The sequence below is a fragment of the Oryza sativa genome, chromosome 5 (genome assembly GCF_034140825.1).
Source record: "Oryza sativa Japonica Group chromosome 5, ASM3414082v1".
Classification (NCBI taxonomy): Eukaryota; Viridiplantae; Streptophyta; class Magnoliopsida; order Poales; family Poaceae; genus Oryza; species Oryza sativa.
Window position 1 is genome coordinate 27,777,648 of NC_089039.1, and position 13,383 is coordinate 27,791,030.

The window sequence follows — 13,383 nt, forward strand, 5'->3', positions numbered from 1 at the left end:
CTGAACCGCAAAATCAGATATGCGAGGTCCCTAAACTACACAAAACCGGTCACCTGAGGTCTTTGGTGGTTTTGACTCCGGTAGTCAGCGTGGGACCCACATGTCAGCGTGCCACGTCTATGTGGCGTTCTCTTCTTTTTAGTTATCTTTGCTGCGGGGGAGTAGCATCGGGCGGCGCCGCGCGGGGCTGAGCGGCGGCCGGCGGAGGCGGCGTGCGATGGGCGGCTGGCAGAGAGCAGATGGGCGCGGCGGGCGTGGGCAGCGGCCGGCGAGGGAGGAGCTACCACCGGCGGCGGCGGCGTCACCGCGATCCCACACCTTACCCCTCCACCTCCACCTCCGCCGCTGATGTAGCAAACATGCGCACGCCGCACTCCCCCCATACACACCCCGAACGCGGCGCCCGACGCCGCCGAAGACGACGCATGCTGACGCCGCTGCTGCTGAAGACGACGACGACTATGGCGACGGGTTCGAGGAGGAGGAGGACACGCACCTCCGTTATGGGGATCGCTGGTATCAAGCAGCAAGCATCCATCGTCGGCGAGCCACCGTCCGTCGGTCTTGTCATCCCATCAGCTCTCCCGTCAGCAACAAGCGCATCTTCATCAGCAAGCAGCGAGCATATCCAGATCCACAGGCAAGCCGCAAGATCCAACGCCAAGCTGTTAAATCCACAGACAAGAAGCAAGCTAGCAGCAACAAGTAGCAAGTGTTAGCTTCAGCTATAATCCTGTGCCATATTATCGGTTACTGTAACGCGTCTAGCGTTGTCGTTTCTTCAGTTTCGTCAGAGTCTGTTTCTCTGTTTTTTTTCTCATGTAAGCCGAGTCTTCCGGGTCGTGCGTCGTGTGCGAGTCATCCGGGTTTCAGCGTCGTGGTCGCGTCATCGTGAATGATGGCGTAGTGGTGTTAATTTGAGTCTGTACAAATTGGCTATATATATGAGCATCAGAAAAGTCACAGCGAGTAAGCGGCACCAAAAACTCTGTTCGTGTTCATCGTTCTTCCGAGACCAGTGAATTCGCGTGAGAGAGAGATAGTGAGTTTACACAAATCTTGGGCTTGGCTTTCATTTGGTATCAAAGCCATGTCCGCTCCCACCGGCGGCACGTCTCGTACTCCCCGGCGAACAGGCCATCGGCTCTCGCCGTCTCCTCCACGGCCACGCAGGCGACAGCTCGTCGTGCAGCGGATCGTTAAGGAAGGCGGCTCGGTCTCCTATCCAACGCTCACACGCTCAAATTACTCTGATTGGGCGGTGTTGATGCGAGTCAATCTCCAGGCTCAAGGTCTATGGGATGCTGTCGACACCGGCGATGTCCCGTATCAGGAGGATCGCCAGGCACTTTCGGCCATCTTGCGAGCGGTGCCGGCTGAGATTGTCCGGCCGCTCGCCGAGAAGGACAGTGCCAAAGACGCCTGGGACGCGCTCAAATCCATGCGAGTGGGCGCAGATCGTGTTAAGGAGTCCCGAGCATAGAAGCTGCGCCAAACTTTTGAGTCCATGCGATTCAAGAATGGCGAACACCTGGAGGATTTCAGCCTTCGTCTCCAGGGTGTTGTCAGCGATCTTCGTCTCCTTGGAGATGATCTGTCTGAAGAGAAGGTTGTTCGAAAAATTGCTTCGCGTCGTTCCCCGGAGGTATCGCCAAATGGCTCTATCGATTGAAACCTTGATTGATCTGACCTCGCTTTCTATTGAGGATCTGACTGGCCGGCTTCTCACCGTCGACGATCACCCCGACTCTGACGGCGAGGACGCGGGTCAGGCGCTCTTCAGCGAAAAGGAGGCCTCTTCTCACTCAAACAAGGAAGCTGGGCATAACTCAGCCGGGGGGAGCGCGTCCAGCTCGCGGCAACCACACCGCAGTGGGCGCAGGCGCGACGGCAACGGCTCCGACGGCAAGTCGGGTTCGTCCCAAGCGGCGAGCCGCAATGTGTCCAAGGACAAATGCCGTTACTGTGGCAAACTTGGTCACTGGGCCAAGGACTGTCGCAAGGCGAAGCGAGACCGCGAGAAGCTGGCTCAAGCAAATCTTCTCATCGCTGAGCCAGCTCACCCCGCGGACGAAGGGGAGCCGACACTCCTGATGGCGCAAGTGTGCGAGCTTGCCCCTGCTACCGATTCTGTCATTACTGATGGGGAGGTGACACTGAACGAGGAACGTGCTCACGTTTCTCTTCGTGATGAAGGAGAGCCCATTGATCCAGACTGAATCCTTGACACGGGCGCTTCAAATCACATGACGGGCTCCCGTGATGCCTTCTCCGAGCTTGACACCACCGTGCGCGGCACTGTCAAGTTTGGTGATGCGTCGAGAGTCCGGATTAAAGGACGAGGCACGGTGCTGTTCGCCTGCAAGAACGGCGATCACTGCGCACTCACAGGTGTCTATTACATCCCCAATCTTCGGAGCAACATGGTCAGCCTTGGCCAGCTTGATGAGGCACGTTGCAAGACGGTGATCGAGGATGGCGTTCTCACTCTGCGTGATTCACAGCGACGGCTGCTGTGTAGGGTGCGCCGAGGAACTGGGTGCCTCTATGTTCTCCACGTCGAGCTGGCGCAACCGGTTTCCCTTCTCGCAAAGGGGAACGATCAAGCCTGGGTCTGGCACGCCAGATACGGGCACCTCAACTTCGACGCACTCCGCTCACTGGCGAGCCGCGGCATGGCGCGCGACATTCCCACTCTGGAGCGGGTCACCCAGGTCTGCGATGGCTGTCTAATAGGCAAACAGCGACGAGCGCCGTTCCCAACAGCGGCGTTGCATCGCGCCACTGGTCGTCTTGATCTGGTGCACGGGGACATCTGTGGACCCATCACGCCGTCGACACATGGCGGTAAAAAATATTTCCTTCTTCTGATTGATGATCTAACTCGCTACATGTGGCTGTTTCTGCTAACATCAAAAAGCGAGGCTCCCGCTACAATCAAGCGGTTCTAGGCAGGAGTGGAGGTGGAGACCGGCTGCAAGCTGCGCGTTCTCCGCACTGATCGAGGAGGCGAATTCACCTCTGTCGAGTTCGGGCTATACTGCGCGAACGAAGGCGTCGCTAGGCAGTTGATGGCGCCGTACTCTCCACAGCAAAACGGCGTCGTCGAGCGCCGCAACCAGACGGTTGTGGCAATGGCCAGATGCATGATGAAGGCCAAGAACATGCCGGGGGAGTTCTGGGGCGAGGCGGTCACAACTGCCGTCTACATCCTCAACCAGGCGCCGACAAAGAGCGTCCGCGACAAAACACCATTCGAGGCGTGGCACGGTCGTACACCTGCTGTGCACTACTTTCGCACATTTGGCTGCATAGTCTACGTCAAGGAGGTGAAACCACACATCAACAAACTTGATGATCGGAGCAAGGCGATGGTCTTTCTCGGCTACGAGCCGGGTTCCAAGGCGTATCGTATCTACGACCCGGTGGCCAAGCGCATCGTCGTGAGCCACGATGCCGTGTTTGACAAGGCAGCGTCGTGGCCATGGGCGTCACCCGGGGAGGAGGATGGGGTGGCGTCTTCTCAGGAAACCTTCACCGTTCGCTACGAGGTAGCGGCGGTGGAAGTGCCGTCCCGCCACTCCGACTCCATGTCGTCGCCGGCTCACTCGGGACCACCGGCGCCATCAATCTCTGCATCACCGGGCGTCCCAGCGGTCGAGTTCGTGTCGCCGCCTGCGGAAACGCCTGATGTCGACGACGACAACGTAGGGCCACGTCGTTTCCGGACGGTGGCTAACATCCTCGACACTACCTCGCCAATTGAGCTCGATTCCGACGAGCTTCATCTGGCTGCTGCCGAGGAACCAAGTAACCACACTGAGGCGGCACAGGACACACTCTGGCAGCGAGCGATGCAGGAGGAACTAAAGTCCATCGTGGAGAACAACACGTGGACTCTCGCTGACCTCCCTGCTGGCAAGCGTCCCATTGGCTTGAAGTGGGTGTTCAAGCTCAAGAAGGACGAGACGGGCGTAATTGTCAAGCACAAGGCCCGACTGGTCGCTAAGGGTTACGTTCAGCAGCAGGGGATTGATTTCGACGAAGTATTCGCCCCTGTCGCCAGAATGGAATCCGTGCGGTTGCTACTCGCCATTGCAGCTCACCTTGGGTGGTTTGTGCATCACATGGACGTGAAGTCAGCCTTCCTGAACGGAGAGCTGGAGGAGGAGGTGTATGTCGCCCAGCCACCAGGTTTCGTCGACGACAAGCACCCACATCAAGTCCTGCGCCTGAACAGAGCACTTTATGGCCTGCGTCAAGCTCCTCGTGCCTGGAACGCGAAGCTGGATGTTAGTCTTCATGAACTCGGGTTCACGCGGGGCATCACAGAACATGCTGTGTACACGCGCGGGACCGGGAACGCGCGGCTAATCGTCGGCGTCTACGTCGACGATCTCATCATCACCGGCGCTCACTCTGAAACAATTCAAAGTTTCAAGGGGGAGATGCACTCCCTATTCCGGATGAGTGATCTTGGATTACTCAGCTACTACCTCGGCATTGAGGTTCATCAAGGCAACGATGGGATCACAATAAATCAATCCACTTACGCGCAGAAGCTCTTGAAGATGGGTGGCCTGGCGGGATGCAATTCAGCTTGCGTTCCAATGGAACCCAGATTGAAACTGACGAAGAATAGCGATCGACCAAGTGTTGATTCAACCTTTTATCGCAGCTTAGTGGGGAGTCTGCGGTACTTGGTGCATTCACGGCCGGACATTGCTTTCGCTGTGGGCTACTTCAGCCGTTTCATGGAGTCGCCGCGCGATGATCATCTCACGGCGGTGAAGCACATTCTGCGCTATGTTGCAGGTACTGTGAACTACGGTTGCAAGTTTGCACATTCAGGAGAAGAGGGGATCCATTTGCTGGGATTTTCCGACAGTGATTTGGGGGGAGATGTGGACGATCGGAAGAGTACCTCTGGTGCTCTCTTCTTCCTCGGCTCAAGCCCGGTTGCATGGCAGTCCCAGAAGTAGAAAGTGGTCGCTCTTGCCTCCTGTGAGGCTGAATACATCGCCGCCACTGGAGCGGCGTGCCTCGGCATATGGCTAGCTCGATTGCTGGCTGAAGTGCTGGGAAGTGATCCGGGGAAGGCTCTCCTCAAGGTCGACAACAAGTCGGCTATCTCCCTGTGCAAGAATCTGGTTTTCCATGACCGGAGTAAACACATCGATACAAGGTATCATTTTATCAGGCAATGCATTGAGGAAAAAAAGGTTGAGGTGGAGTTCGTTCCTTCGGACGAGCAGGTTGCCGACATTCTCACGAAGCCACTCGGACGAATCAAGTTTCAAGAGTTTCGCAGTAAGGCGGGCGTCGTGCAGATTGTCACCCGGCGACAAGATTAGGGGGAGTTTGTTAGCTTCAGCTATAATCCTGTGCCATATTATCGGTTACTGTAACGCGTCTAGCGTTGTCGTTTCTTCAGTTTCGTGAGAGTCTGTTTCTCTGTTTTTTTTTTCATGTAAGCCGAGTCTTCCGGGTCGTGCGTCGTGTGCGAGTCATCCGGGTTTCAGCGTCATGGTCGCGTCGTCGTGAATGATGGCGTAGTGGTGTCAGTTTGAGTCTGTACAAATTGGCTATATATATGAGCATCAGAAAAGTCGCAGCGAGTAAGCGGCACCAAAAACTCTGTTCGTGTTCATCGTTCTTCCGAGATCAGTGAATTCGTGTGAGAGAGAGATAGTGAGTTTACACAAATCTTAGGCTTGGCTTTCAGCAAGCTCCCGCTGTCGTCGTCCATCACCACAAGCAGCAGCAAGTTGTATACGCCCTCCTGTTCGTCTTCAACAGCATCAGCAAGTCGGGGCCCCCAGGCCGCCGTCGATCGCTGTACGCCCCGCGCCGATCTCCGCCCGCATGCGCCGTCGCCCCGCCAGTTTCGGAGTTCGGACGCGTCGGCACTCCGCCCGCCGTCGCCCCTCTTCGCCCGCATGCGCCATTGCCCCACTCCGCCCGTTGCCGCCCCGCCGGCTTCGCGCGCGTCGCTGCTCCGCCCGCCGTCGCCCCGCTTCGCCCTCCGTCCAAGATGGACTGTTTCTTGTCCTCCGTTTGCACGCCACTTAATCTCTAGGTACACATCGATGATATAGATAGATGCTGCTCTGTGTGGTTGAGGTGATTTTGATCTTTGGTTGGATGCTTGATGTGCTCAGTTCATCGACGTGGCGTCAAGGTGGAGCGGGCGACCACGACGGCGGCGGCGGCAAAGGGGGGCGCCGCTGGGGAGGATATCGCACGCCGGGGCAGGAGGCGGTGGTGGTGGCGCGCAGGAGGAGAGGACGATACTGAAGGGGATAACCGACAAGGTGAGGCCGTGGGAGGTGCTGGCTGTACTGGGACCATCGGGGAGAGGCAAGTCGACGCTGGTCTCCATCCTCGGCGGGCGGCTCGCCGGCCGGCACGCCGGGATGGTGCTGGCAGGCGGGCGCGCGCCGTGCCGTGCCGTGCAGCGGCGCGCGGGGTTCGTGGCGCAGGACGACGTGCTCCACCCCCACCTCACCGTCTGCGAGACGCTCCTCTTCTGCGCCATGCTCCGCCTCCCGACCTCCGCGCCCGCCACCGCCGAGGCCGCCACCGCCGAGGCCGTCATCTCCGAGCTCGGCCTCGCGTCGTGCGCCGACACCATCGTCGGCAACGCGTTCGTCCGCGGCGTCGCCTCTTCTGCGCCATGCTCCGCCTCCCGGCCGCCGCGCGCTCGCACGCCGCCTCCGCCGGCCGCCGCTCAGCACGCTGGGCGCCGCCCGTTGCTACTCCCCGCAGCAAAGAGAACTAAAAAAAAGAGAGAAAAAAGAAAGGGGAAATTTGACGTGGCACGCTGACATGTGGGTCCCACGCTGACTCAGCCGCCACATAGACCAAGATCGGTGTTAAAACCACCGAAGGACCTTAGGTGACCGGTTTTGTATAGTTAAGGGACCTCGCATATCTGGTTTTGCGGTTCGAGCCTCCACATAGACCAAAATCGGTGTTAAAACCACCGAAGGACCTTGGGTGACCGGTTTTGTATAGTTAAGGGACCTCGCATATCTGGTTTTGCGGTTCGAGGACGTATTTTATCCCGATGACAAGTTGAGGGACCTTCGGTGTACTTTTTCCAATTGAGATGGGATGGTTTGGGCCGGTTCTTCCAGCCCATTCAGATCGAGTTGCATTGACCAAACCCCCGATGGGACTAGCTAATCGTTTCAAATTCAGCGGCATTTGTGCCTACCTGAGTGCTAAGTATATGGTGATTCTCTGAAGATACTCCAAGATATTCTTCTCGGCAATCGCTGCCTGAGAAATATCTTCATGTCAGCTAGTGGCAGCGAAGAGCACATTGCATGGCGTCATGGCGATGTTGATATGAGGCAAGCTTACCACTTGCTGCATGGCACTATGCTATATTGCTATGCCATCTACTGGCACTGTAACACGGTGTCTTTTTGTCACAAACGACATTGATCCCAACCTGAACAATGCTAGCTGCGAGCCTGCGGCGTTGGCCAGCATCAGGCCGGAGATGATGCACATATATGGAACAATCCATTGATGATGTGCACGTGTTTGTCTGCAACCTTGCGCCAGTGTTCTGGGTGACGGTTGTACATGCATATGGTCGATCGAGCCGGCCAGAGGTGGTGAATCTTGAAGATATTTGGTGATCCGATCCGATCCAATGCAGACACTTTTCATCTTATCATCATGTTCTAATACATTGACGTGTAATCCTTTTAACGTGTTCGCGAAATCTTCATCATCATGGGGTGCCTAATTCGATCATGCCGCGTAATTTATCAAAACTTCTACAATATTGTTCAGGACAATTCTCAACTGATCGATTTCAATGGAACATATACATGCATGCATGCTAAACTAGCTAAAGTAACCAACATCTCATCATCTAGCTAGATTCTTCTTCCTCTTCTTCTGAAGGATCATCATCATCATCTGGATTCTGGATGGGGAAGAAGATCACTTCCTGCTCCTGCATGCATGGATCAAAATATCCTGCAGGGTTATGGATAAACTCGAGGCAATGACTGGCTGTTGCGTAGCCAATTGTCGCAGCAGCCACCACTGTCCACTGCTGACACGACCGGCCGGTGTTGGGTACCAACGACAGCAGATGATTGTACCACCACATTGGTTGCCATCAGTTCAGTGCATTCTCTCGTCAACCTGGCCTCTCTTTCACAGGCAGCACACCGAATCGCCCAGCAACTAGCACACCGGAAAGAAACTAACTTAACCTTCAGTAGGAGTCATGCATTGACGTCGCCCTTGATCGCTAGAGCTAGCTGCAACTCAAGGAGAAATGGAACACCTCAAGCAGCTTTTGTAGAACCAATCAATATATAATTGTGATCAGTTTGGATGTAATTGCGAGCCAGGGCATAAACGTCGCCGCACACTAATACACTATCATATTCTAATGCAGGAGTTGCAGAATATTAACCCATTGATGCCAACTTGGATTATTCTGTAAGTAATATGCACGCATGAACGTGTGTTAGTTTTGTAACCATGTCATGTCATGTCATTTAAAGTCCAAATTAACAATGTGTGACGCATCAAAAAAAAAAACAATGTGTGATTCCTTCGCTATATTTGTGGGCGGACGCAGGCTAGTCGAAACCGTGAAGGGATCAACTGATGGCGAAGTTTTAGATCAGTGGATATTTGCATGATTAATTAGTTACTCGATCTGACGACCTGACTTTGTCGTTGCAAAGGTTGCAGTAGAACGGACTAATTTTTTTCTCTCTTTTTTTAAGGAAGAAAATCTGGGCTGGATGATACGTACACTATATCCACTTTACTTTTTGTTATGGCCGGACCTTGAATCTATGGGAAGATTTTGTAGCTGCAGCCAACTGTTTAAGCAATGAGATACTTGTCTGGTGGTTGCCCACTCAGACGTGTCCAAAGATGAAAATGATATGGGATTTCATGGCATCTTCTCGATCCTAATATATTGACAGGCCAAGCTTTAATGTGATCGTGAAAATTAAAAGATATAGAATATTGTAGCTCGATCAACTATAAATGAGTTGTCAAGGCTCAACAATAGGCTGACATGGAAAGGGATCATCTAACTTAATTATTATGCTGTTAAGTCACTGCCATGTGAGCCGTAAAAAAGTGAAACCCACATGTTAATTATTGGGGGAGTATCTCCGGATCAAAGGAAGCTAGCCTCCGAAGGGCTGCAGCGCTCCGGAGAACCATCCTCCCCGGGAGATGACCGTGAGTCATGGCCATGTCGGTCTGCAGATGGCCCCTCACTCCGGAAGCCTCGGGGATCCGATTCGGATCCCACAGTGCGAGAGGAGCAGGACCTAAGCAGGCTCCGGATGATGGCCGCCCGGCTCCGGGAAAGCTCCGGGAGGTCATAGCACCATGGGCTCCGGTACCACCAAAGGTGACTGGGCTCCGAAGCCCAGAGGGGTTCCCAAAGTCTGGAAGGAGAGCTCCGGAGGCTACCTTAGGGCGTGGGAGCTCCGAGGGGCCCCTAAAGCCCGATATGCCGGCCGGAGCGGATCATATCTCATGTGCTCTCACAAGACAAGCCAAGAACCAGGCGCTAGTGGACGTGAATAAATGCGTACTACGCGCCCCAACTAACTCTGACACTGTTGATGGCTGCCAAGCGGAGCACGCTATTACCCAGGGGATGCCTTTACCCGGGTAATAGCGAGGTCGCTCGGAAACAGCGGTGCCCCCATGCTGGGGGCAGCACTCCTGTCCTCTGTCAAATTACCGCTAGGACCAAGGTGGGCCCACCGGTAAGTCGCATAGGCATATCATAAGGATAGGGACACTGAGGCCTTTTCCTCTTATGTATCCATGTAAATAAATACTTCCTCCGTCCCATAATACTTGTCTTTCTAGCATTTAAAAATTGTCCCAAAATAGTTGTCATTTTGAAGTACTACATGTCACATCAACCATTTCCAATTCAAATTTCTCCCCATTCTACCCCTAACCACCATTCCACATCCAACTATCCATTATTAATTAAGGGGTATTATAGTATTTTTCTTCAAAATATTAGTATATGCTAAACAACCTATAACGACAAGTATTTTGGGACGGAGGTAGGATGTAAATATCACCCATAGAGGGCAGATTGAATACATGAGAGAAATTGAGACACTTGTTGAATTCTTGCAACAACATTAATGACTCAACTATATATATGTGTCTCAGACTCGTTCGGTCTAACGTATATATCTAGTGGTATTTTTCAAACTCTGAAACTTCTATGGTGGTGTTTATGCCCGAATGTCTTTATTTCCTTGTTTTTCTCATTTATGATCATGTATATTTTAGCAGTTTTAAATTACTTCCCATTTTAGATTTTCCATAAGTTAAACATGTCTATCTTTGACTACCAACATCTACAAATCTAAAAAAAAATAGTTTGACAACATGTGAAGTATATATTATGAAATTTTTTTCAAGGTGAATCTAAAAGCATACTCCTAAATCTTATGATGTTAAATTATATAATTTTTTAGAAACCGGTAGTCAAAATAAATATTTGACTTAAGATATATAGGTAAAACTATAACAAGAAGTAATTTGAAACAATTTTTTTGGATTGATCCTATATATCTATGTGCAGTAAATGTATACTCTGTATATGATCGATTGACTATTTGACTTGTAAGAGGATGTATATACCCCTATATATCTACTTGTGAATTATACTCTATCTATTGACTACAGTGTCTCGAAAAAATGTCATGCATGCATAGACATGACCACTAGATAATGGTGGAAAACTGGAAATAAATCAGTTAATACTGCCATTTATGAGGCTTATGTGATTAGAGGACGCGTCTGAGAAGATAGCGCGATTATGACATGCTGATGAAGAGAGATGCGGCATTTAGCAGGCGATTTGTACTTCCTTCCAATCCACGTACCCAATAGATAAGACGTTGCTGAATGCTGATCAGCACCGGGCGGATTGTCCAATTAATTGTCCTCTTTTGGCTTTCATGTTCAGGTTGGGTAACACTAGGAAACTTAAAGAAATAATCTGGACCGGTGATCCCGAAGATCACAGTACGTACATCCTCCGATAATTTTCTGAATCGTAGTTAAACATGCGAAAATAATTGTAAATCAAAAACAGAACTCGAACTTCAGAACCAGCAATGTTATAACTCAACTGTTCAATCAAAGAATAGGTTGAAAATGACAAACTGATCGAGCATCATAAGGATTTTGACATATGCATGTGTTTATTGGTATTTCCAGTGATCAGATACAAGAGAAGTCATTGCCTCATTGGCATCTAGAGTTGAAAATTTTAATGTTGAATACGTCTAGAGAGGAAATTGCATTCTTACTTCTATTATCTAAAAAACATCTGCTAAGTTGACAATGACGATAGCTACATTTTCCGTTTGGGATGTGATTATATATATGTGCATATGCAGAGAAAAACCTCTATGTTCTTACCACACTTATTGTCATTTTTCCTGTGGACAAATCTACCCATTGGTTCTGGAGCCATTAGTCGGGTTCGATGATCTGTATCGTGATATAAACAAACGAGAGAAAAATTATAAATAGAATGGTACATGAGTCATCTGAATTACTCCCTCCGTTTTAAAATGTTTGACACCGTTGACTTTTTAGCATATGTTTGACCGTTCGTCTTATTAAAAAAAATTATGAAATATGTAAAACTATATGTGTACATGAAAGTATATTTAACAATGAATCAAATGATAGGAAAAGAATTAATAATTACTTAAAATTTTTAAATAAGACGAATGGTCAAACATGTACTAAAAAGTCAACTATGTCAAATATTTTGAAACGGAGGGAGTATTTAACTTTCATCTTTGTAGGTTGACGACATCTATATCTAGTTTCTGAAATGTTCAGAACTAGGAGCACCCCTGCACTTGGTTTCTCAGGCTAAATCCTTTGTTCTGTAGCGTTTCAGAGTATGATCTCACGAGTAGCATCGTGCACATATATAAAGTAGTAACATGTTTATGATTTTTAATTTTTGCAGAGATCAGATTCCTGGTCCCATTCTTGCCGTGCTTGACACATACTCTTCTGGAGGCAGCGGATTCCTGTGTAGCTAGGTAGGCTGACCTGAATATACCAGTGGATACGTGCAGACAACGAGCAATATATTAATCGTGATAGTGGCAAATTCAACGCTTTCACCTCTCACTAATCGCAGTTGCAACCCTTCAAATCCCTTTCGTTCACGTCAACTCTTTGGGTGCTACTAGTGGTCGAGAATAAGGGGATTTAAGCCAACCTTGCTTGGTCAATTTTGTGGATCACGGTAATGCGATTGGTTGACTACTTAAGCAGTTGTGGATACGTCTTGGTAACTATCATGTGTAAATAAAGTTAATTACTTCATTACCGACGAACTAATAATCAAGGTGTAGCTTGCAATTGTTAAGGCTTAAATTATGTGCAACTGATTAATTGACATACTAATTCTTTGTGCTCGGTAGCATGATTAATCACATTGATTCGAGCCCAGAAATTATTGAAGACCTCTCTCTATCTTCCCTTTTATTTTATTTTTAAAAAGAAGCAAATTCTTGAACTTCTCATCTTAGGCTTTGGTTTAGCATTCAATTTTGCAGAGAAGCGTTGTTTTGTCCATAGAAATTTGTCATGAATCATTGTCTTTCCGTTGTCACAAGCCGTTGTTGTAATCTGCAAGGAGATATCCTTGATAGGACAGTAACAAGGGGTATATAGGGCATGTTTAGATTGATGCCCAACCAAAATTTTGGTAGTGTCAAATTTTGGGCAAGTTTTGGTACTATCAAAATTTTAGTAGGGTAGAGTTGAAAATGTTTATTTGGATTGAAGCCAAAATTTGCCCATAAGAGACAAGTTCATAGGCAAAGCCAAATTTATGGCACTGGTAGAGTTTTAGTAGAGATGTTTGGTTTGCTACCCTACCAAAATTTTGGTAGGGCAAATTTTGGTAGGGTAGCAATTTAAATTGGCCCATAATTTTAACTTCGAGATCTTGTATTTAATCCCTAACTCGCTACAATTTATACTTAAAAAGTATTTAGAAGTACGACTCTCCTCCAAAATCTCCTCCTGTTTTTGTTGTCGCCTGCACGAGTGCACGTGTCAGCTTGCTGGTGCAAGCGATCAATCGGTGACCGCCTGACCAGCCGGATCGAGATCGATCAGATCAGGCGCCGCTTGCGCCTCAGCTCGAGCCGAGCGGATAGCGGCGTTGTCCTACGTGCAAATGGCGCTACGCGCTAATGAACAAAGAACCCAACAAATCCAACGCGACAGCCGGATCGATCGCCGTTAAACTTGTGGATCGATAAGATGATGATGATGAGAAAAGGTGAAAAACAACTGGGTTTCGCC